Source organism: Pseudophryne corroboree, chromosome 12, assembly GCF_028390025.1.
Source record: "Pseudophryne corroboree isolate aPseCor3 chromosome 12, aPseCor3.hap2, whole genome shotgun sequence".
NCBI lineage: Eukaryota > Metazoa > Chordata > Amphibia > Anura > Myobatrachidae > Pseudophryne > Pseudophryne corroboree.
In genome coordinates this window covers 52267163-52290634 of record NC_086455.1, presented here as the reverse complement: position 1 = coordinate 52290634, position 23472 = coordinate 52267163, and the positions used below count along the sequence as shown (strand labels likewise).

The 23472-nt window shown below is 49.7% G+C and overlaps 1 protein-coding gene across 1 annotated transcript in view; it reads right to left on the bottom strand.

The window, feature by feature from the left end:
• The window catches only part of BUB1B (BUB1 mitotic checkpoint serine/threonine kinase B), a 168526-nt gene extending 160189 nt beyond the window's left edge, over positions 1-8337 (bottom strand). Inside the window, exon 1 of the mRNA XM_063947509.1 lies at positions 8232-8337. The gene's annotated coding sequence lies outside the window, so the exon portion shown is untranslated. The remainder of the gene's footprint in view (positions 1-8231) is intronic.
• Between the last annotated feature and the right edge of the window lie 15135 nt (positions 8338-23472).

Here is a 23472-nt window from a genome sequence, read left to right as displayed (position 1 = left end):
AAAGTCCAGGAACAGAGCATTTTCTCCCTCATGGAGAGGGTCAGGTAGGCAAGAATGGTTTAATAGTGTGTGCTGGCTCCTCCCTCTATGTACCTCCTACCCGACCCAGTTTAGAAAATGTGCACGGTGGAGCCGGTCACAGCTAGGGGAGCTCCATAAGAGTTTCTTTAGTTTTATTATTTTTAATAAGAGTTAGACACAGGGAGGCTGCTGGCTACAGCCTCCCTGCTTCGTGGGACTTAGGGGGGAGAGTAGTATCCAACCCTCTGAGGTTAATGGCCACTATCTCCGCTGACAGGACACTGAGCTCCTGAGGGTGATGATCGCAAGCCCCCGAGGCGACCGCTCAGCATGCTGTCACCCCCTAACATAGCCAGAAGACGTCGGTGGTGAGTAGACTGCCGGCAACCCGACCAGCGGGGAACCGGGGTGTATGGTGGTTTCAGGGTGGGATCGCTGCCGCTGCACTCTGGAGGACTCAGAGGCAGACGGTGCGGCGCTGTGAAGGGCGCACTGGGCCAGCGCAAAACCCTACACACTGGTTACTTGGGCTATCAGGGACTTTGTCTGCTGCCAGCTATGAAATTCCTCAGGCCAGTATAATCTTTCAAAGTGTGGGAAGACACGTTATTACAGGGGGCGGAGCTTCTCCTCAGAGCGGATCCAGCAGCTCACCAGCACCATTTTCTCCCTGCAGATTCACACACAGAGACACTGACAGGAAGCGCTGACCCTCCACATAATTCCAGCTATCCTGTGCGGTACCAGGGGGTTATAGAAGAGGGGGAGAGAGCGTTGGTCACTATTTTGGCACTGTGTAGCTTATTAAGGTTGCACAGTCAGCACCAGGCTTTTATGATGTAACGGCCTACTGGGGCGCTGTGTGGGTGCTAGCTCCATTATCTGTGTCTCTTTTAAAGGAACATGGAGGCGACTGTGTCTGACATTTTCGTGTGTGTGTGTGTGTGTGTGTGTGTGTATATTTCTCACATTACCATGTCCAAGGACTCTGGGGGTCATTCCGAGTTGATCGCTTGCTGACGATTTTTGCAGCGTAGCGATCAGGTAAAAAAACGTCATTTCTGCGCATGCGTATGCCCCACAATGCGCACGCGCAACGTACGTGTACAAAGCCCTGTGTGGTTGTGCTCAGGTTCTAGCGAAGTTTGTCTTTGCACTGGCGGCCGCTAGAAGATTGACAGGAAGGGGGCGTTACTGGGTGTCAACTGACCTGTTCTCAGGGAGTGTTTGCAAAATTGCAGGTGTGGCCGAAAAAACACAGGCGTGGCTGGGCGTTCGCTGGGCGGGTGTATGACGTCAAACATGGACACGAATAGGCTGAAGTGATCGCAAGCGCTGAGTAGGTTCAGAGAAACTGCACAAACTGTTTTTGCAGAGCTCGGCCGCACATGCGTTCACACTTCTGCTAAGCTAAAATACACTCCCCAGTGGGCGGCGGCATAGCGTTTGCACGGCTGCTAAAAACTACTAGCGAGCGAACAACTTGGAATGACCCCACCGTGTCTTGTGCTGCAGAGTATGTATCTTCCCCAGAGGAATCCATTCTATTGTCTCAGGAATGTAATGTCATGTCTCAGCCTTCTGAATCCGAACCGTTGTGGGTGGATTCACTTAAGGGGATGATATCCCAGATTTCATCTAGGATAGCTCATAATGAGACTGAAACGCAGGTTTTGAAAAAAATCTGAAGAGGTTTTGGGGGTCATTCCGAGTTGATCGCAAGCTGCAGTTGTTTGCAGCGATCAGGCTAAAAATCGGCATTTCTGCACATGCGTATGCCCCGCAATGCGCACGTGCGACATACGGGTACAAAGCCCGTTGTGGTTGTGACAGGTTCTAACAAAGTTTTCAGTCGCACTGACGGGCGCAAGAAGATTGACAGGAAGGGGGCGTTTCTGGGTGTTCACTGACCGTTTTCAGGGAGTGTTTGCAAAAACGCAGGCGTGTCTGAAAAAACTCAGGCATGGCTGGGCGTTTGCTGGGCGGGTGTATGACGTCAAATCCGGACACGAATAGGCTGAAGTGATCGCAAGCGCTGAGTAGGTTCAGAGCTACTCAGAAACTGCACAAACTGTTTTTGCAGAGCTCGGCTGCACGTGCGTTCTCACTTCTGCTAAGCTAAAATACACTCCCCAGTGGGCGGTGGCAGAGCATTTGCACAGCTGCTAAAACTAGCCAACGAGCGATCAACTCGGAATGAGGGCCTTTGTCTGGTTCTGTTCCCACAGCCTCCTCAAACTCCCCTGGTATATGCTGAAAGAAGCGTGCTCTTGCCCAAGTTATGCAAGTCGACATGGATACCGACTCTGATATGGGAGATGGTGATGGGGATATGCGGGGGGGGGGAGGGGTGAGGGATCCCTTTAACGGGGTGCAGCTCATGATTGAGGCCATGTGTTGCACTTTACTGTCAAAACACCTGAGTAGGTCGAGGAGGCTTACTTTACAGACAATAAGAAAGCCTCCCTGACTTTCCCGGCGTCTAAGGAGTTAAACGCATTATTAAAAAAATCCTGGGAAAACCCGGAGAAGAAATTCCAGATCTCAAAGAGGGTTCTTGTGGCTTGTCCCTTTCCTAAGGAGGATAGGAAAAAGTGGGAAAACCCACCTATAGTAGGTGCTTCTGTATCTAGACTGTCTAAAAAGTTGGTTTCACCAGTCCCTGGGTCTACCGCATTGAAAGAAGCGGCAGACCGCAAGATCGAGACTACGCTCACATCCATATACACTGCTTCAGGCGTGGTGTTAAGGCCCACTATTGCCTGTGCATGGATTACTAAAGCCATAGTAAAGTGGTCAGGCACATTACTAAATGACTTAGATTCTATGGATAGAAGTGACATTGAAATGTTTTTACGTCACATACAGGATTCGGTTGGTTTTATGGTGGAGGCCATGAAGTACCTGGGTCGTCTGACTGCAAGGACGTCTTCCATGGCGGTCTCCGCAAGCAGAGGATTCTGGATACACCAATGGTCTGCAGACGCGGAATCCAAGAGAATTGTGGAGAACCTACCCTTCACAGGTCAGGCTCTATTTGGGGAAGCTTTGGATGCGTGGAACTCCACGGCAACCGCGGGTAAGTCAACCTTTCTTCCTTCAGCCACTCAGACACCGAATAAATCTTTTTCTTTATCTACAATGCAGTCCTTTCGGACCACTAAGGTTAAGAAATCCAAAACCCCTACCACTTTCTTCAGAGGTGGGCGGGGAAAATCCAGAAGACCTGCACGTGCAGGTTCTCAGGAACAGAAGCCTGGCTCTGCTTCCGCAAAATCCTCAGCATGACAGTGGACCTCTCAACCTGGAGAGCGGGCAGGTGGGAGTGAGACTCAGACTTTTCAGTCACATCTGGGTATCATCTGGCCTGAATCCGTGGGTACAGGATATAGTGTCCCAGGGGTACAGGCTGTAATTTCAAGAGCTCCCACCTCACAGATTCTTCAAATCAGGCTTACCAGCTTTGCTGACAGAAAGGGCTATCCTACAGGAAGCCATTAAAAACTTGGAAAGGGCAAATGTCATTGTTCCGGTTCCACCTCATTTGGAAAGCAAGGGTTACTATTCAAACCTATTTGTGGTACCAAAGCCGGATGGATCGGTCAGACCAATTTTGAACCTGAAGTCGCTAAACCCATATTTGAGGGAATTCAAGTTCAAATGGAGTCTCTGAGAGCAGTGATCTCAGGTCTGAAGGAGGGGGAATTCCTGGTATCCATGGATATGAAGAATGCGTACCTCCACATTCCAATCTGGCCGCCTCATCAGGCTTATCTAAGATTTGCACTGCTGGACTGTCATTATCAGTTCCAGGCATTGCCATTCGGCCTCTCCACAGCACCGAGGGTGTTCACCAAGGTGATGGCAGAGATGATGGTGCTACTCCGCAGACGGGGAGTGAACATTATTCCATATCTAGACGATCTGCTGATAAAGGCGTCATCCACGGAGAGATTGTATCAGTCCATTGCTATCACGACTCGACTGGATCCTGAATCTTCCAAAGTCACATTTGGAGCCGACAAGGAGATTGTCTTTCCTGGGGGTAATCCTCGACACGGAAGTGCAGAGGGTGTTTCTCCCGATGGAGAAGGCATTGGTGATACAGACAATGGACCGGGATTGCCTTGAAGCCTGCCCGGGTATCGATTCATCAGTGCATTCGCCTTCTGTGGAAGATGGTTGCCTCCTACGAGGCTCTGCAGTATGGAAGATTTCATTCTCGGCCCTTCCAACAGGACCTCCTGGACAAGTGTTCGGGATCTCACCTACACATGCATCAGAGAATACGGCTGTCGCCGAAAACCAGGATTTCGCTCCTGTGGTGGATACAAATGCCTCACCTTCTCGAGGGCCGCAGGTTCGGGATTCAGAACTGGATCCTTCTAACCACGGATGCAAGTTTCAGAGGTTGGGGCGCTGTCACCCAAGGGGAAACCTTCCAGGGAAGGTGGTCAAGTCTGGAATCCATTCTTCCAATAAATGTTCCGGAACTAAGGGCCGTGTACAACGGTCTTCTACAAGCGGCGCATCTTCTACAAGATCGGGCCATTCAGGTGCAGTCGGACAATGTAACGACAGTGGCTTACATAAACCGACAGGGCGGAATGAAGAGCAGGGTGGCGATGTCGGAGGTAACAAGGATCCTGCTTTGGGTAGAAAAGCACGCGGTGGCGCTGTCAGCAATCTTCATTCCGAGAGTGGACAACTGGGAAGCAGACTTCCTCAGCAGACACAATCTCCATCAGGGAGTGTGGGGCTTCCATCCAGAGGTGTTCATGGAGGTAACAAATCTTTGGGGTGTACCTCAAATAGACATGATGGCCTCCCGCCTCAACAAGTAGCTTCAGAGGTACCGTTCCAGGTTGCGGGATCCACAGGCTTCCATCCAGAGGTGTTCATGGAGGTAACAAATCTTTGGGGTGTACCTCAAATACACATGATGGCCTCCCGCCTCAACAAGTAGCTTCAGAGGTACCGTTCCAGGTTGCGGGATCCACAGGCAGCGGCAGTGGACGCTCTGGTAACTTCGTGGGTGTTCAAGTCAGTGTATGTGTTTCCTCCACTGCCACTCATCCCAAGAATTCTAAAACTCATAAAGAAAGCAAGAGTTCAGGCGATCCTCATCGCTCTGGACTGGCCAAGAAGAGCTTGGTATGTGGATCTTCTGGAGTTACTGCTGGAGGACCCGAGGCCTCTTCCTCTGCGAGAGGACCTTCTGCAACAAGGGCCATTCGCTTATCAAGACTTACCGTGGCTATGTTTGACGGCATGGAGGTTGAGCACCAGATCTTAGCTCGGAAGGGCATTCCGAACAAAGGTATTCCTACTCTGATACAGGCTAGGAAGGGAGTAACGTCTAAACATTACAATTGGATTTGGAAAATGTATGTGTCTTGGTGAATGCAAGAAGTTTCCTAAGGTGGAGTTTAAATTTGGACGTTTATACTCTTTCTGAAAGCAGGTGTGGATGTGGGCCTGCGTTTGGGATCCATAAAGGTCCAAATTTCGGTTTATCCATTTTTTTCCAGAAACAATTGGCTGCCCTCCCTGAGGTTCAGACTTTCTTGAAAGGGGTTCTGCACATCCAGCCTCCCTTTGTGCCTCCTACTGCACCTTGGGATCTTAACGTGGTGTTGCAGTTCCTGCAATCGGATTGGTTCGAGCCTTTACAGGAGGTGGAGGTCAAGTTTCACACTTGGAAGGCTGTCACTTTGTTGGCGTTAGCATCTGCTAGACGTGTGTCAGAATTGGGGGCTTTGTCCTGTAAAAGCCCCTACTTCATTTTTCATGAGGATAGAGCTGAGCTCAGGACGCGTCACCATTTTCTTCCAAAGGTTGTGTCAGCTTTTCATATCAACCAACCTATTGTGGTGCCAGTAGCTACTGACTCCTCAATTCCCTCTAAGTCCTTGGATGTTGTGAGGGCTTTGAAGATATATGTGAAGAGGACTGTGCGTCACAGGAAGTCGGTATTGTTTGTCCTTTATGATCTCAACAAGGTTGAGTATACTGCTTCTAAGCAGACGATTTCTCGCTGAATCAGGTTTACTATTCAGCAGGCTTATTCTACGGCAGGCTTGCTGTGTCCAAAATCTGTTAAGGCCCATTCTACTCGTAAGGTGGGTTCTTCCTGGGTGGCTGCCCGGGGTGTCTCAGCTTTACAGCTTTGCCGAGTGGCTACTTGGTCAGGGTCAAACACGTTTGCTAAGTTCTATAAGTTCGATACTTTGGCCTCTGAGAACCCAAAGTTTGGTCAATCGGTTCTGCAGGAGCCTTCGCGCTCTCCCTCCCGTACTGGGAGCTTTGGTACATCCCCATGTTACTAATATAGACCCCAGCATCTTCTAGGACGTAAGAGAAAATAGGATTTTAATAACCTACCGGTAAATCCTTTTCTTGTAGTCAGTAGAGGATGCTGGGCGCCCGCCCAGTACTTTGTTATCCTGCAGTTGTTTGGTTCGGTACTGCCTTGTTAATTGGTTAGGTACTGCATTGTTACTTAGTTAAGTACTGTTGTTCAGCTGTTGCTGACTTGTTCAAGCTGATTAGCTTGATTTGCCTTGTTCTGTGTGAGCTGGTGTGAATCTCACCACTATCTGTGTATTTCCTTCTCTCGAAGTATGTTCGTCTCCTCGGGCACAGTTTCTAGACTGAGTCTGGTAGGAGGGGCATAGAGGGAGGAACTAGCCCACACTATTAAACTCTTAAAGTGCCAATGGCTCCCAAGGGATGCGTCTATACCCATGGTACTAATATGGACTCCACCATCCTCTACGGACTACGAGAAAAGTATTTACAGGTAGGTAATTAAAATACTATTTTCTGGTGCAGAAACCCAATGGGTCTTTCTGCTGCGGGGTACACTGGGCTCCACAGGGAATGACATTGGGGTGTAGAGTAGGATCTTGATCCGAGGCACCAACAGGCTCAAAGCTTTGACCTTCTTCCCAGAATGCACAGCGCCGCCTCCTCTATAACCCCGCCTCCGTGCACAGGAGCACAGTTTTTGTACTTGGTGCCATGCAGTAAGCAGGCATACAACAGGGGGGCTGCTCCAGCAGCCCTAGGAAAACGCTTTTTAAAGGAAAAGTGAAGACTTCAAGGGCTGCAGCAGAGGCACTGTAAGTGCTGGATGTCAGTCAGACATCTCCTGCTGCAGCTCCATCACCTCCCTGGTTGCCGGGTACCTACAGCGGAGCCTCCGGTTTTCTTCCTATTAGACACACACACGACCGCTGCTCTCCTGGATCGCATGGCCGCACTCAGGGAGGAGGTAAATGGGTCCCCCCGGCGGGACCCGCTGTAAATCACGATCCCACGCGCCCGATGGGAGGCGGGCCACTCGCGCTGGCGTGGATACTTTGGCAATACAGGGACCCCACTAGACCACGAGGGCATGGGCACAGGTCAGTTTTGTCTCATAAAACCGTTCATTTAAGCCCACAGTACCTGGTGGTGAAGTCCAGCAGGGGGATAAGGCTTTCACCTGTAGCCTCTCCCCCAGCCCCAGGGCGCCATTTAGAGTAAATGTTCCCGCCCTGGAGCTGCATATCTCTCTCCCTCACTCCCTGTCAGCGTTTGGGCGCCATTAGGACAAGCTGAGCTGATCCTGGGACTGTTTGGGCAAATCCTCCTCTGTAAAGCCGCCTGCATGTCAGCGCTGTGCATTTTACAGGACACTTAAGTATTCTACATGTCTGCTGACAGTGTTAGTTAAGAAAAAGTGCTTTTAGTCAGTGTTATATAGTACAAGTACCCTGTGATATACATCCAGTCTTTACTGTGCATTGTTATATCTATTAAGTGTTTAGCTATACAGGCCGAAACTAGGATTTTCGTCACCCGGGGCAAGGCGATAATTTGCAAACACTGTCAGACTAAAATAATCATATTATCAAAAAATTTTAAGAAAAAAAAAGAAAACACTATTGGACAATATAGCCCTATGTGCCCCAAATGCCGTAAGCGTCACATGCCCCCCCCCCCCCCCCCAGCAGCATGTTCCACTACATGCCATCCTGTATGTCCCCATACATTGCACTATATAACTGCACTTCATCATTATACTACATTCCCATATCCACTGCACTACATCACTATACTACATCCCCTACACGCTGAACTACATCACTATACTACATCCCCAATGTAAGAATGCGAACTGCGGTGTTATGCCTGCTGCCGTGCAGGTGTGATTCGCTTCTTACCGCAAGTCTCCTTCACTTTCTACCCACGGAACCTCTTCGGACCAGGAAGTACTCCAGTAACCAGGACACGAAGATCCAGTCCGATGTCAGATGCTGGGGGGAAAAGAAGCACTGATCACACAGAGGATCAACTCTTCCCCAAGAGGAGGAGGGACAGGATACACAGCGGTGGCCGCGACTTTCACCGATTAGGTGAATGTCATCACTGGCCCTAAGGCCTCAGCCACCCAACTATCACCTATTTGGCACTTGCGCACCAGGTGAAACGAGCTTCACTAGGCCTAGTGAAGACTCGCGAATCGGCGCCAAACACGGAACAAGACAACACACAGAGGAGAATACTCACGTTGTCACACTTGTCAACTTTCCGTACGAGGATCGCTGCTCCTGAGGAGAGATGAACAGCAGCCTTCCTACCAACTAACAGATAGGCTAAACAACTAAACTGGCCTACACTGCTATGAACCTTTGAACAAAACTGATGAGAAAGAACAGCTATAAATGTCCTCAGCTAGCAAAACAAAACACACTCAAGAAAACGCAGTAATGAAATAACAATGAGTTACCGTTACACTGGTGTTGACAGGTCCGGTACGACGGACTGACCAACAGATGCCTGTACTTCTTCCCCAGGCGCACACGTGTATTGGGCAGCCTGTAGTGAACAGCCGTCAACTACAGTAATACGGGATGGTGAGGTACGTTGAGGCGGGAACGGCTCTTCACAACCTCTAGTATCCCGAATGGAGTACGGAACGTGCAGGCCAGCCAGCCCCACACACCCAATCAACCACGGTCCAGGCAAGCTACCGCACAGCCCACCCGCTACTGGAACCGAACCGGAAGGGTCCTGCACTCTGCGTTCCAAACTGCGTGGATGCTACTATGCCCTAGTGAAGAAGTTCCATCCCTACCCTGGACTGAGCCCAGTCCTGGTGCACCTCTAACAATGGGAGTGAAATCCTGGCCTAGTGCAAGGATTCCAACCGCAGATCTCACTATGTGCGACTAACTTGCGCCCGGGCCCAAATGCCCGCCAACGCCCACAGGCCTAGTGCCTGCCTACCGGTGGAGATATAATCTTGGCCTAATACCAAGATTATTTATACAACTTTTTGGTCCTATCTATGGCACAGGCCTAATGCCTGAATGGTGGGTCAGGCCTAGCGCCTGCCTACAGAGGGGGCAGTAACCTTGGCCTAACGCCAAGATCACGAACACTTATGATGGCCCTTTTCTCCTAGCTACTGTTCAGGCCTAGTGCCTGCTGGTGGCCACAGGCCTAATGCTTGCCTTACCAAGGGGACAGTAGTCTTGGCCTACTGCCAAGACTACTGGGGGATGCGGCGGCCCTCACCTCCTAACTGCTGTTCAGGCCTAGTGCCTGCTTGTGGCCACAGGCCTAATGCCTGACAGTCCCGGTGGTCTAGGGAGGATGATTAAAGAAGGGTGGTACAGGCCCAAAGCCTCTTACCCGGATCGCTGGGAGAGGCTGCAGAGGGGAGCTTCGTCAGCTCTTTTGTATCCCTCACTCTGCAGCACTCTCCGGCCGTCCTCTGCCGCTGGACTCCGGGCTCCGCCTCTTCTGTCTTCCTTGTTCCGCCTCTTCTATCTTCTCTTCTCTCCGCCGGTTCTTCCTTCTTCTCCGCCACCGCACCTTCTGCCGCTGCAGGTCTTCTTCCGACATCTTCTGGAGCTCTTCTCTGCTCCGGCTCCGGCGCGCAACTGAACTCCGCCACCGCCCAGCGCCTGATATAAGACACTGGGAGGTGGCGGAGCAATGATGCGGCGGACTCTCATTGGTCTGCCTCAATGAGCACGGATTGGCCCGTCGTGGCGGCTCCCCATTTGACGCCAAGCCACGAGCCGTGATTGGCTCGCGACCGGCGCCCAGTTCAAATCCTAGGGCGCTGATTGGAGGAACCCGGATCCTTTCGGATTCCAGTTCCTCCACATTCAGGCCCTGTTGCTGTCCCGCAGTCTGCCGCCCGCCTCACACCTACACGCTGAACTACATTACTACACTATAGTGTGTACACTATAGTGTGTAGGCGGCAGCTTGTTATCGGTTGGTGCTGGGCCAGCCGCCCACCTCACACCTACACGCTGAACTACATCACTACACTATATTGTGTACACTATAGTGTGCAGGCGGCAGCTTGTTATCGGTTCGTGCTGGGCAGGCAGCCGGGATCATAGCCTGCTTAAAAACACAACACCAACAGCTCACCTCTATAGCTTGTACGGTGCACTGCACGCTAGTCGCAGCACTGAATGGCAAAGAAGAGAGTTTAAGACAGTAGCTGGTAAAAGAGAGATCCCAGGTACTGGAACTCACCCGAACAGTGGGGGTCATTCCGAGATGATCCTAGCTGTGCTAAATTTAGCACAGCTAGGATCATTCACATTGACATGTGGGGGGACGCCCACCTATCCCGTCCCGCATGTCAGTGCCGCCCCCCCCCACACACACACACACAGATGTCCAAGGGCATTGCACAGCAGCGATACCTTTGCACTTCAAGAGTAGCTCCTGCCCACGCAGCTTTAGCGTGCTGGCCGGGAGCTACTCATCGCTCCCCGGCTTGCAGCAGCTGCGTGTGATGTCACGCAGCCACTGCGGCCCACTTCCCGTTCGGTCCGGCCACGCCTGCTTTGGCCAGACCGCGCCCAGGAAACGGCGGGCAAACGCTGCCGTTCCAATCAGGCAGAGGCGTTTGTAGCGCCCTTCGGCCGTCAGGCGCAGTTCTGACTCGATCACACCGCTGCGATAAACTGCAGCATGTGATCAGGTCAGAATGACCCCCAGTGTTGGAGCCAGCTGTGGGCAGACAGGAGGGTCAGAGACACTACCCCGGGAGCCATCTGCTGGTTCACGGGAGCAGCACAGCTCTGCTGGTAATAAAAACAACAACCTGCTCCTCTGTAACTCCTTGGCACCCACTCAAATCCTGCACCCGGGGCTCATGCCCCCTTAGCCCTCCCCGCCCTAGTTACGGCCCAGGGCTATACTTAGTACTACTATGTATTGCTAGTCCAGTGCAGTTTTATTGCATGATATAATTTCTGCATTGTACAAACCGTGACTCTGTGTGTGTGCATATAGGTGCTGTGTGACCTCTATTTTGTGTATCTCACTCAGATTGCTATCCCTATATTTTATAACCTGAGGGGGCTAAGTGCGTCAGGTTTATCATTAATATAGGTAGTTCACAGGATATACTCGGTGTGTATTTTTCTCTGTGATTTCTAGTCACCATGTACCTTTAGAATTCTCTGTTTATGCTGATATACACTGCATAGGGGGTACTTGTCAGGTATTGTGCTGCTGATATTGGGGGTAATTCCAAGTTGATCGCAGCAGGAATTTTGTTAGCAGTTGGGCAAAACCATGGTGGTAATTCTGAGTTGATCGCAGCAGGAACTTTGGGGGTAATTCCAAGTTGATTGCAGCAGGAAATTTTTTAGCAGTTGGGCAAAACCATGGGGGTAATTCCAAGTTGATCGCAGCAGGAATTTTGATAGCAACTGGGCAAAACCATGTGCACTGCAGGGGAGGCAGATATAATATGTGCAGAGAGAGTTAGATTTGGGTGGGGTGTGTTCAATCTGCAATCTAATTTGCAGTGTAAACATAAAGCAGCCAGTATTTACCCTGCACAGAAATAAAATAACCCACCCAAATCTAACTCTCTCTGCAAATGTTATATCTGCCTCCCCTGAAGTGCACATGGGTGGTCATTCCGAGTTGTTCGCTCATTAAATTTTTTCGCATCGCAGCGATTTTCCGCTTAGTGCGCATGCGCAATGTTAGCACTGCGACTGCGCCAAGTAAATTTGCTATGCAGTTAGGTATTTTACTCACGGCTTTTTCTTCGTTCAGGCGATCGTAATGTGATTGACAGGAAGTGGGTGTTTCTGGGCGGAAACTGGCCGTTTTATGGGAGTGTGGGAAAAAACGCTACCGTTTCTGGGAAAAACGCGGGAGTGGCTGGAGAAATGGAGTAGTGTCTGGGCGAACGCTGGGTGTGTTTGTGACGTCAAACCAGGAACGACAAGCACTGAACTGATCGCAGATGCCGAGTAAGTCTGGAGCTACTCAGAAACTGCTGAGAGGTGTGTAATTGCAATTTTGAGAATCTTTTGTTCGCAATTTTAAGAAGCTAAGATTCACTCCCAGTAGGCGGCGGCTTAGCGTGTGCAAAGCTGCTAAAAGCAGCTTGCGAGCGAACAACTCGGAATGAGGGCCATGGTTTTGCCCAACTGCTAACAAAATTCCTGCTGCAATCAACTTGGAATTACCCCCATTGTACTGTGTTGCCTTGCGTTGAGCTTTTGATTATGTCAGCTACAAAGAGCAACGGTACTGGGGCTGATCCCACATTGCATGGTGTTGCTTCCTATCTTGTCCGCAAGTGTCGATACATTCAGCAATGCAAGTGCTAGGTCACATGGTGTCGGCTTTCGACATGGTGGAGTACGCTCAATTCCACTCCCGCCCTCTGCAGAAGCTGATTCTTGCCAAGTGGGACGGCCTGCCTCACCGGATCAGGTATCAAATGATCTCCTTGTCTCCGTAGGTCCATCTGTCACTGAGCTGGTGGCTTCAGGACCAACGATTGAGCAGGGGTCATCCCTTCTGGATCTCCAACTGGGTCCTTCTGACAACGGATGCCAGTCTGGGAGGTTGGGACGCGGTGTTGGAGCAACACTCCCTTCAGGGTCGGTGGACCAAGGAGGAGTCTCTCCTCCCGATAAACGTTCCGGAGCGGGCGGTGTTCAATGCTCTGAACTTGGCCCAGCATTTAATACAGAACAGACCTGTTCAAGTACAGTCGGACAACGCCACCACGGTCGGCGTACATCAATCATCAAGGCAGCACTCGAAGCCGCATGGCAATGAGGAAAGTATCAAGGATTCTTCAGTGGGCGGAACGCCATCTGCCAGCCATATCGGCAGTATTCATTCCGGGGGTCCTAAGCTGGGAAGCGGACTTTCTCAGTCATCAGGGCGTACATGCCGGAGAGGGGAGCCTCCACCCAGAAGGGTTTCAACTCCTTGTGGACAGGTGTGGCCTTCCAGATGTGGACCTGATGGCGTCTCGACACAATCACAAGGTTCCGGTCTTCGGAGCAAGGACAAGGGATCCTCTTGCAGCATTCGTGGATGCACTAGAAATTCCATGGAACTTTCAGCTGCCATACGTGTTCCCTCTGGTGTCACTCCTGCCCAGAGTAATAAGGAAATTCAAGCAAGAAGGAGGAATCCTACTTCTGATCGTTCCCGCGTGGCCCAGATGGCATTGGTTTTCAGACCTTCAGGGTCTCTCGATAGAGCGTCCCCTTCTACTTCCGCAGCGCCCAGATCTCCTCATTCAGGGCCCCTGTGTATATCAGGATTTAGCCCAGTTGGCTTTGACAGTGTGGCTCTTGAAGCTTCCGTCTTAAGGGCCAAAGGATTTTCTGAGGCGGTCATTCAAACTATGTTGAGAGCCCGGAAACCGGCTTCTGCTCGGATTTACCATAGGGTCTGGAATTCTTACTTTGCTTGGTGCGCATCTAACAATCATGACACTTACAAGATTAGTACGGCCAAACTTTTGGCCTTTCTGCAACAGGCCTGGACTTGGGCCTTCGTCTGGCCTCCATCAAGGTTCATATTTCTGCCTTGACAGTTTGGTTCCAGAGGAAAATTGCAACTTTACCTGATGTTCATACGTTCACTCAGGGAGGTGTTGCGGATTCAACCTCCTTATGTCCAGCCTGTGGTTCCTTGAGACTTGGTGGTTCTAGAGGTGATGCAAGAGTCTCTGTTTGAGCCCCTTGAATCGGCAAACCTTAAGTGGCTTTCTCTTAAGGTGTTGTGTCTGCTGGCTATTGACTCTACTAGACGGGTGTCGGATTTGGGTGCCTTATATTGTAGGTCACCATATCTGATTTTCACCGTGATCGGGCGGTTCTTAGAACACGTCCCGGGTATTTACCTAAGGTGGTGTCTTCTTTCCACCTTAATCAGAAGATTGTGGTTCCAGCCTTTGCCTCTCCTGAATTGTCTTCCAAAGAGCGGTCTTTGGATGTAGTACGGGCTCTCCGTATCTACGTGAAGAGAACTGCCTCCATTAGGAAGTCGGATTCTCTCTTTGTTCTGTTTGGTTTTCAGAAACGTGGCTGCCTGCTCACAAGCAGACCCTAGCCAGATGGATTAGAATGGTGATTGCACATGCTTATCTACAGGCTGGCCTTCCAGCTCCTGCTACCATAAAGGCCCATTCTACTTGGTCGGTTGGACCTTCTTGGGCGGCCCGCCGTGGTGCGACCCTTGAACAATTGTGCAAGGCGGCTACGTGGTCCTCAGTGAACACGTTCATAAGGTTTTATGCCTTCGATACTTCCGCCTCCCAGGATGCTTCCTTTGGACGCCGGGTTCTTGTGCCCACTGCGGTGCGTCCCCTCCCATAAGGAACTGCTTTAGGACATCCCCAATGTCATTCCCTGTGGAGCCCAGTGTACCCCGCAGCAGAAAACGAGATTTATGGTAAGACTTACCATTGTTAAATCTCTTTCTGCAAGGTACACTGGATTCCAAAGGGGGCACACTCTGACGCACTTAGCTTCTTTGGGGTTCTCTGGTACCGTCTCCTGTCATGAGAATGTGGTTGTCTGTGGCTACTAACTACTGTCGTCTTTTACCTGCTACTGCATTGGACTGTTTAACAAAACTGAGCTCCAGTGCCTGGAGGTGGGGATATAGAGGAGGCGGTGCAGTGCATCCTGGAAACAGTCAAAGCTTTAGCCTGTTGGTGCCTTGGATCAAGATCCAACTCTACACCCCGATGTTATTCCCTGTGGAACCCAGTGTACCTCACAGAAAGAGATTTAACAATGGTAAGTCTTACCATAAATCTAATTTTCTGCAATATAAGACAATCATTCTGTTGACCCATGCCATGATAGATTATTTGTAAAATTCTCTTTCTTATTATTGCAGCTACCTCTAATAGTTCTATTTGTATGGTTTATTTACCAGGTCTGGCCACCTTAAGCAATAATGTCATTCTTCAGCCATCAGAGACTTCAAGGTCTGGAGATCTCACCTGCCGTTGCTATAACAGCTAATGCATACTTGCCTACCTGACCCTCTCCATGAGGGAGAAAACGCTCTGTTCCTGGACTTTCCTGGTAATGTATGATTGCCATCACCTGTGGTGAAACACCTTTATTATCAATTAACTAACTCAGCACAGGTGATGGCAATCATACATTACCAGGAAAGTCCAGGAACAGAGCATTTTCTCCCTCATGGAGAGGGTCAGGTAGGCAAGTATGAGCTAATGCCCCAGCATCGACGATCCAAGAAAATCCAATTCCAAAGTGTAGTGCTTCTAACCAATGTACTGACAGAAAAGAGTGTTACAACACACTGTTATTTGCAAGGCCCTTTGTTGCACCAGTTAAACAGGAGGCAAAAGGCATAATAGGAATAGTGAAGAAGGGTTCTTCTAGACCAGAGGTTCTCAAACTCGGTCCTCAGGACCCCACACAGTGCATGTTTTGCAGGTCTCCTCACAGAATCACAAGTGAAATAATTAGCTCCACCTGTGGACCTTTTAAAATGTGTCAGTGAGTAATTAATACACCTGTACACCTGCTGGGTTACCTGCAAAACATGCACTGTGTGGGCCCCCGAGGACCGAGTTTGAGAACCTCTGTTCTAGACCCTGGAGCACCAATCTTGGGACCACCATTGTTCTCCTAGTTTGGGTAGGTGGTGTGTTAATTTAAAATTAGGAGAGTCATACTCAGTATACTCAGTATGGAAGGAATATGAAACATTTGGATCATGTATATAATCCCTTTATATCTTTAAGTAACAATGACAATGATTTTACAATAAGTTACATTAAAGAGGCAGAGCAAGGGTTACTTAAGTCTGATACTTATATGTCAGCACTTGTCAGTCATGCCCTGTGTGTAGCATTATCCCTGCCCATCACTGGATCCTGATCTGTTTCCCAGCCCTGAGACAGTTGCACCATTACCTTTCCTAATTGGACATTTGTTTAATTAATTGCACATTTGTTCCTGCATCATCAGGCTAACGTTATTCCCCTTGCTATGCATGGATGCCCTTCAGGTGGCGAAGCTCTAGGGACTGATTTCTCTGTCCCTTTCATTTATTAATGTCAACTGGTCATAGGAGACAGTGCTAATTACAGGCAGTGTCACCTTATCCTGCCATTGAGAAGCCCCTGGATATGGTCGGCTGCCAGCAAGTATTTATATCACTGTAGACTCTTTGCTATGTGCACCTCAGACAGATTCACGGGGTACTTCCACCTGTTAAAATAAGCTAAACATAACAATTTAATCCGATAACAAAAAAATATCTACACAATACATTCCAAAAAATTCTATCTCCTGCCCATTGGAGAATCTGCTGTTTGGTTTATATCTGCATACTGTACTTTGGTGGTCATTCCGAGTTGATCGCTCGCTAGCAGTTTTTTGCAGCCGTGCAAACGCTATGCCGCCTCCCTCTGGGAGTGTATCTTAGCTTAGCAGACGTGCGAACAAAAGGATCGCAGTGCTGCTACTAAAAAAGATGGTGCCGTTTCTGAGTAGCTCGAGACTTACTCCTAGCTAGCGATCACTTCAGACTATTTAGTTCCTGTTTTGACGTCACGAACACGCCCAGCGTTCGGCCAGCCACGCCTACATTTCCCCAGCCATTCCTGCGTTTTTATCTGACACGCCTGCGTTTTTCCACACACTCCCCGAAAACGGTCAGTTACCTCCCAGAAACACCCACTTCCAGTCAATCACTCTGCAGCCAGCAGTGCGACAGAAAAGCGTCGCTAGAGCTTGTGTAAAACTGCATCGGCTTTTGTGAAAGTACGCGGTGCGTATTGAGCCGCATACGCATGCGCAGAAATGCAGATTTTTAGCCTGATCGCTGCGCTGCGAACAACAGCAGCTAGCGATCAACTCGGAATGAGGGCCAATGTTTTATAATAAATGTAGGCAGAATACATTTATTACTTCAATGAATATGAAGAAAAAAATTACATTCATAAATGCCCGTTTTGTAGAAAAACGTGATGTGATATGCAAAATTGGGAGTAATTTTCGTGTTCAGAAGCCAAAAATCCATAAGTATCACATAAATTTGTAAAAAAAAGCTTTTTCATCGCTGACCTGTGTTATTATTATTATTATTATTATTATTAATAACGTTTATATATATGGAGCCACAAGGGATCCGCAGCGCCCAAGAAGACAACATAGGACTCAGAGCCGGCCTTAGGCATAGGCAAACTAGGCAATTGCCTAGGGCATTTGGTATGCTTAGGGGCACCAGCAGCTGCTGATTAAAATGATGGAGGTCATTCCGAGTCGTTCGCTCGGAAAATTTCTTCGCATCGCAGCGTTTTTCCGCTTAGTGCGCATGCGCAATGTCCGCACTGCGACTGCGCCAAGTAAATTTGCTATGAAGTTTGGATTTTTACTCACCGCTTTTTCTTCGCTCAGGCGATCGTAGTGTGATTGACAGGAAATGGGTGTTACTGGGCGGAAACAGGCCGTTTTATGGGCGTGTGGGAAAAAACGCTACCGTTTCCGGAAAAAACGCGGGAGTGGCTGGAGAAACGGAGGAGTGTCTGGGCGAACGCTGGGTGTGTTTGTGACGTCAAACCAGGAACGATAAGCACTGAACTGATCGCAGATGCCGAGTAAGCCTGAAGCTACTCTGAAACTGCTACGAGATGTGTAATCGCAATATTGCGAATCTTTCGTTCGCAATTTTAAGAAGCTAAGATTCACTCCCAGTAGGCGGCGGCTTAGCGTGTGCAATACTGCTAAAATCGCCTTGCGAGCGAACAACTCGGAATGAGGGCCGATATGCGGCATGCCTATATTCTGTGTGTATTCCTGGAAATCACTGTAATGTTGCATTTCGTACACAGATACAGCCGCATTTTCACACAGTATATAGGCATGCTGAATATAATTTTAATCAGCAGAAGCTGCTTTTGTATCCTAGCCGCATAGTAAAGCAAATAAGATGCATTTTCATAAACAAAAGGCGCTTGACGTTAGCAGAGCTGCCAGCTGACTCATGCCAGGCATCTCTTGCAGAATTAGCGGCGGTGCTAGGGGGCACCAGCCAAAATCTCCAAACCGCTAGCCTGTGCCTTGAGCCAAGCATCCAAATCCCTAATTCCGAAGTCAATGGGTTTACCACCCTCACCTTCGTTCTGAACCACTCGTCCTATCTCAATCGCACTGATCCCCCGTGTTCCTTGTACACAGTATATAAAATCTGAATACTTTAACATGCTCATTGCTACCTCCAGGCCCGGCGACAGGGGGGGGGTCAAAGGGGACATCCCTCCCGGGCCCCGAGCTTCAGGGGGGCCCCATCACTTGCTTGGTCCGGTTGGTCTCCGCTTTGTTGCCTTCATTATGCTTGCAGCATGCCTCTCTGCCGCCCCGTCCCTGTCTGACGATCTGTTGCCGCTGAAGAGCTGGGCAGCAGAGCAGCAAACACAGGCTACACTGACTGTGTGAGTCAGGGCTTCTTATAGCAGCTGCCCGCAGCACTACCTCTGTCCAACCCTGCTACCTACATGCCTGGATGGCACCCTCACAGCCTGTCATACTGTATACTATGGCAAGGTACTGCCATATTTTTCTATATAAATGTGTGTATGGTGAGTTCTATGTGTGTGTGTGTGTGTGTGTGTGTGTGTGTGTATATATATATATATATATATATATATATATATATATATATATATGCAAAAAATGTACCTGGCACTCCGGACTTACGTTCACCTTACCCCGATGCCCTCCCCTCAGATCTGCATCTGTGTATATGCCGCCCGTACAAGGACCATATATATATATATGTATAAATTATAATATATATATACTGTATATTTTATATATATATATATATATATATATATATATATATACAGTATATGTGTGTGTATATATATGTATGTGTATATATATATATATATATATATATATATATATAATTTTTTTACAGCCACTTTGTGCTTTATAAGGGGGGGGGGGAGTCAAGGCAGGGTGGTGGGCCCCGGAGAAATTGGTGTACCGGGCCCCAAGATTTCTCTTGCCGGCCCTGGCTACCTCCGGATACGCCTCCATGTAACAGCCGGAGTAGGTGAACATTCCGCTTAGTCAGTTCTTGATTGTCTTGTAGCTATCCGACTGTACACCCCATTTTGGCTTTGCCCTTTCCTTGTCCCTCAGCTCTTTATCTGTCAATGAGCATATATCTACTAAAGCCCCTTTCTCAATCTCTTTTCTGGTTTGCTTTGGCAGGTGGCCTGCCACTGAACCGATATTGCTACCCACTGAGATTTCTCTCTGCATAAACTTTCCTGCCATGTCCTGCTGTACCTGTCCCATTTGCTCCCTAACTGTCTGTCCCAGGGGTACGACCTTTATTTTTCTTACAATTAGCTCTAGTCATCTTTAGCTGTTCCCTCAACACGCTACACGATTCGTCCCCGTCTGAGTCTGCTGAGCTATCTCCCTGCTCCATACTCTGCCTTGTGGCCTTGCTATTGCCAACCACCCCCGTAAACGTAACCATAACATTGCTAACATTTTGTGGGATATCTGTGGTCACATTGACATTGTACAAGCTGCGAAGAGTTCTCTCCAGCTACGCTGGGACTGGTTGCTGCTGCTGGATCTTCTGCGCTGGGCATTGCGCAGGACGCTGCCTTGGGTGTGTCCCTGGTAGTCACTTGGACTGTGTTGACTGCTGGGGCATTGCTGGCCGGAGCTTAGCCTGTGACGCTCTGTCCTCGCTGAGGTTCGGCGCCTCTTGCCCGGTGCGCTCTGGCTGGCGTGATGAACTCTGCCGCATCATGGCGAAACTCCTTGTGCGTTGCAGCACCGGTGCACTGTCTCACTGGGGTGCCGTGATGGCTGCTGCGGTGTGAGGATCAATGATCTCCTCCTGGGGGCTGATAACGCTGTTCTTGCTTTTCCTCTTGCCTGCTTCAGCTGCACCCTTAGCAGCCCTGCCATTGTGTGACATAGACCGTTGGCGGTGATGCGGCCGGCACTTCTAGTGGGTGATGCCAACGTGCTGTAGAGTGATGGACGTTCTGATGTCGGGTGCTGGGGGGTGGCGAGCAGTAATGCAGGAACTGCCGACTATAGGATGACTCCCTGCTCGCTTGTTCCCTGTAATGTCTCTCCATGCTGTCCCGACGTACGGAACTTTGCCGCCCCCTGCTTAGCTGCACAAATGCCAGAAGCTGCGACAATTCCCTAAACAGGTGGGTAGAAGCCTGGTGCACCCAAGAGTCCCGGTCGTCTGGCGATGGGCCCCTCTCGTACCCTGCATTGCCTTTCTCCCGTGTGAGGGCTGGGGTTTGAAGTTGAGTGGTGAGTGAGATGGGGTTGCCGGGGGTCTGGCCTTTCTCGCGTGCCTTCCGCCCCTTCTCCCCGGAGTCGGAGCCATCCGATTCTGTTGCCGCGGGGATATCCTCATTGATGGCAGGCAGGTCACTCAACCTGTGTAGTTGTTCCTTGCTGGGCGCTGCTGCTGGCCGCCTCTTCTTCTTAGCAGCCCCAGCTGCAAAATTGGAGCTGCCTTTCTTCCTCTTCTGTTCCTGCAGCCATCCTGCTGCTTTCCTGCAGCCAGTGGGAGCTCCCGCTTCATAGCTAGCCCCATGCTTCTGCTGCCATTCCCTGTCCTTCTATGCAGAGCTGACCTGGCTGCCTGCAATGTCCCCAGCCTCCTCACGGAACCTGTGAGCTATGCTTCTCCTCCTAACTGCCCTCCCTGCTGCGTCCTCCATGCTGCCTTACAGTTGCGTTCCTTTGTTAATAGCAGCGCTGCTGTGTGAACATGTGCAGAGCTACTCTCCCTACTCAGACTCCTGCCTCTCCCCCAGCTCCTATTTAAACTCCCTCCTATCCGGCCGGCTCCCCCAGCCCCTGACTGGCTGACCAGGTGCCCCAGGTGTGAAAGAGAGGACGGGCATACCTGCTCGCCCTTCTCCTTCCCGCAGCTGGCCCACGGGCCGCCTGCTGCCCCTTCCGCTCAAGCCGCTCCGGCGCCATCTTCCCCTCGGCACCCATGGTCTCCTTATTTCAGTGCTGCTTACTGACCCAGCTATGTTTATATACCCTGTACTTGTCTTGTATTGTATTGAATTGTAAGGCACAGTCTCCATGTTTTGCTTATTTGTTTACTCTGTAATTGGGCGCTGGGGATCCCATGTGGCTCCATATAAATAAAGGATGATAATAATAATAATAATAATATCACACTCACCATGTCACCTACCAGTCCTGTCCCCGCACTCACCCTGTCACCTACCAGACCTGTCCCAACACACTCATCCTGTCGCCTACCAGGCAAGATCCTGCGCACTAACCTTGTGCTCTACCACACCTCACCTTGTCCCCTACCAGTCCTCACCCTGCACACTCAACCTGTTACCCACAAGGCCTGTCCCCGCACACTCTCCCTGTCAGCTACCAGTCCTCACCCTGCTCACTCAACCTGTTACCCACAAGGCCTGTCCCCGCACACTCTCCCTGTCACCTACCAGGCCTGTTCCATGCACACTCTCCCTATCACTTACCAGACCTGTCCCCACACACTCACCCCGCCACCCGCCAGGCCTGTCCCCGCACAATATCCCTTTCACTTTCAAGGCCTGTCCCCGCAAATCAGTGATGTGCGCTGAGCTGAATGCCTGCAGAGGCACACATGGGCATGGGTCTGCTTGCTGGGATACTGTCTCACCCCCTACTCACTGTAACTCTCCCCTCTCTACAGTAAGGGTTGTGGGAAGGGGTGGGGGGGGGTGGGGGGGGGGTGATCTTAGGGTTATGCTGCGGAAAGGAAGGGGGGGTAGGCACCACCAGGTGGAGGTTAGGTTTAGGCACTAAGGGGGAAGGTTTAGGCTCCAGGTCAGTGGGGTTAAGTTTAGGAACCAACAGGGAGAGGTTAGAGTTAGGCACTAAGGGGGGAGGTTAGGGTTAGGCTGCAGGAAGAGAGGGTTAGGGGTAGAGAAGAGGGGAAAACAGTCTAACCTCCCCCGGGATTTCAACTATTGGGATGCAGGCGTCGGTATTCTGCTGCTGGCTTCTGGTTCACCAAGAAATCATACTGAACCTTGTACACCTATAGGATGAATAGACACAACTGCTTACAATTAAGCATACACAGATTTTAGCTTAGAACATAAATTATACCCATTGTCTGTATCTAATTATTAAACATTACGAGTAGCAACGCTATATGCAACAGCCTTTATCATATAACATTTGACAAAAAATAGAGTTGGAATAGCAACTATATTACTATTTCTTTAATTTTTAGCACAGAAGACCACAAAGACTTGAGATCTCATTATTATTCCAGTCATCAATGACACAGGTCGTGGAACATCAATACCCATTATAACTTTCATGCTAAGGAATAGATTTCTCTAACACAGAGATTGAAAGTACATAGTATTCCTTTCACACCCAAATCACAGGTCCAACCTGGGTTTTTGAACATGGTTCCAACCTGGGTCAGACCCAGGACAGACTCTAATGCACATTTATTGGTAAGCTGCTCAATTAGATTGTGATGTCACTCAGGTGCTAAAAGGGAGGGGTAATTCTGAGTAAGAAAATAAATTTTGCTATCCCTAATGCACACTGAGTGAAAAATACCCTTCCCTTTTAGCACCTGAGTGACATCACAATCTGATTGAGCAGCTTGACAATAAATGTGCATTGTAGTTAGAGAGGCATGGATGGGTCAGCATTAGAAGGGATTGCTGACTCCAGAGTGCCATTGGAGAAGCTAGGGGTGTCTCCAGGTAAGCTGGCTCTCAGATGCTGTAGCAGCCATTATCATGTAGCCTTTCACTGGGCTATTAGACCCTGACATATTTGTAATTATTTATAGGGTGGGTTTGGGGTGCGGTACCCCCTGTGCTGGTGTGGCTGGACTGCTTCAGGTTGGCACACCCTAAAACTTTATTAACACTTATGTTTTTCCCTATCACATTGTATATGATTTGTATTATTTGAATCACACTTCTCACTTACATAGCACTTATGTGCTTCTTATTAACCCCTACTAATTTTCACCTGTGTGCTGTCCTGGGGTGGCCAGCCTGTGCCGACATGATGGGGCCCCGCACCCCGGATCTATACCTAGTGTTAGGGACCCCCAGTGACAGAG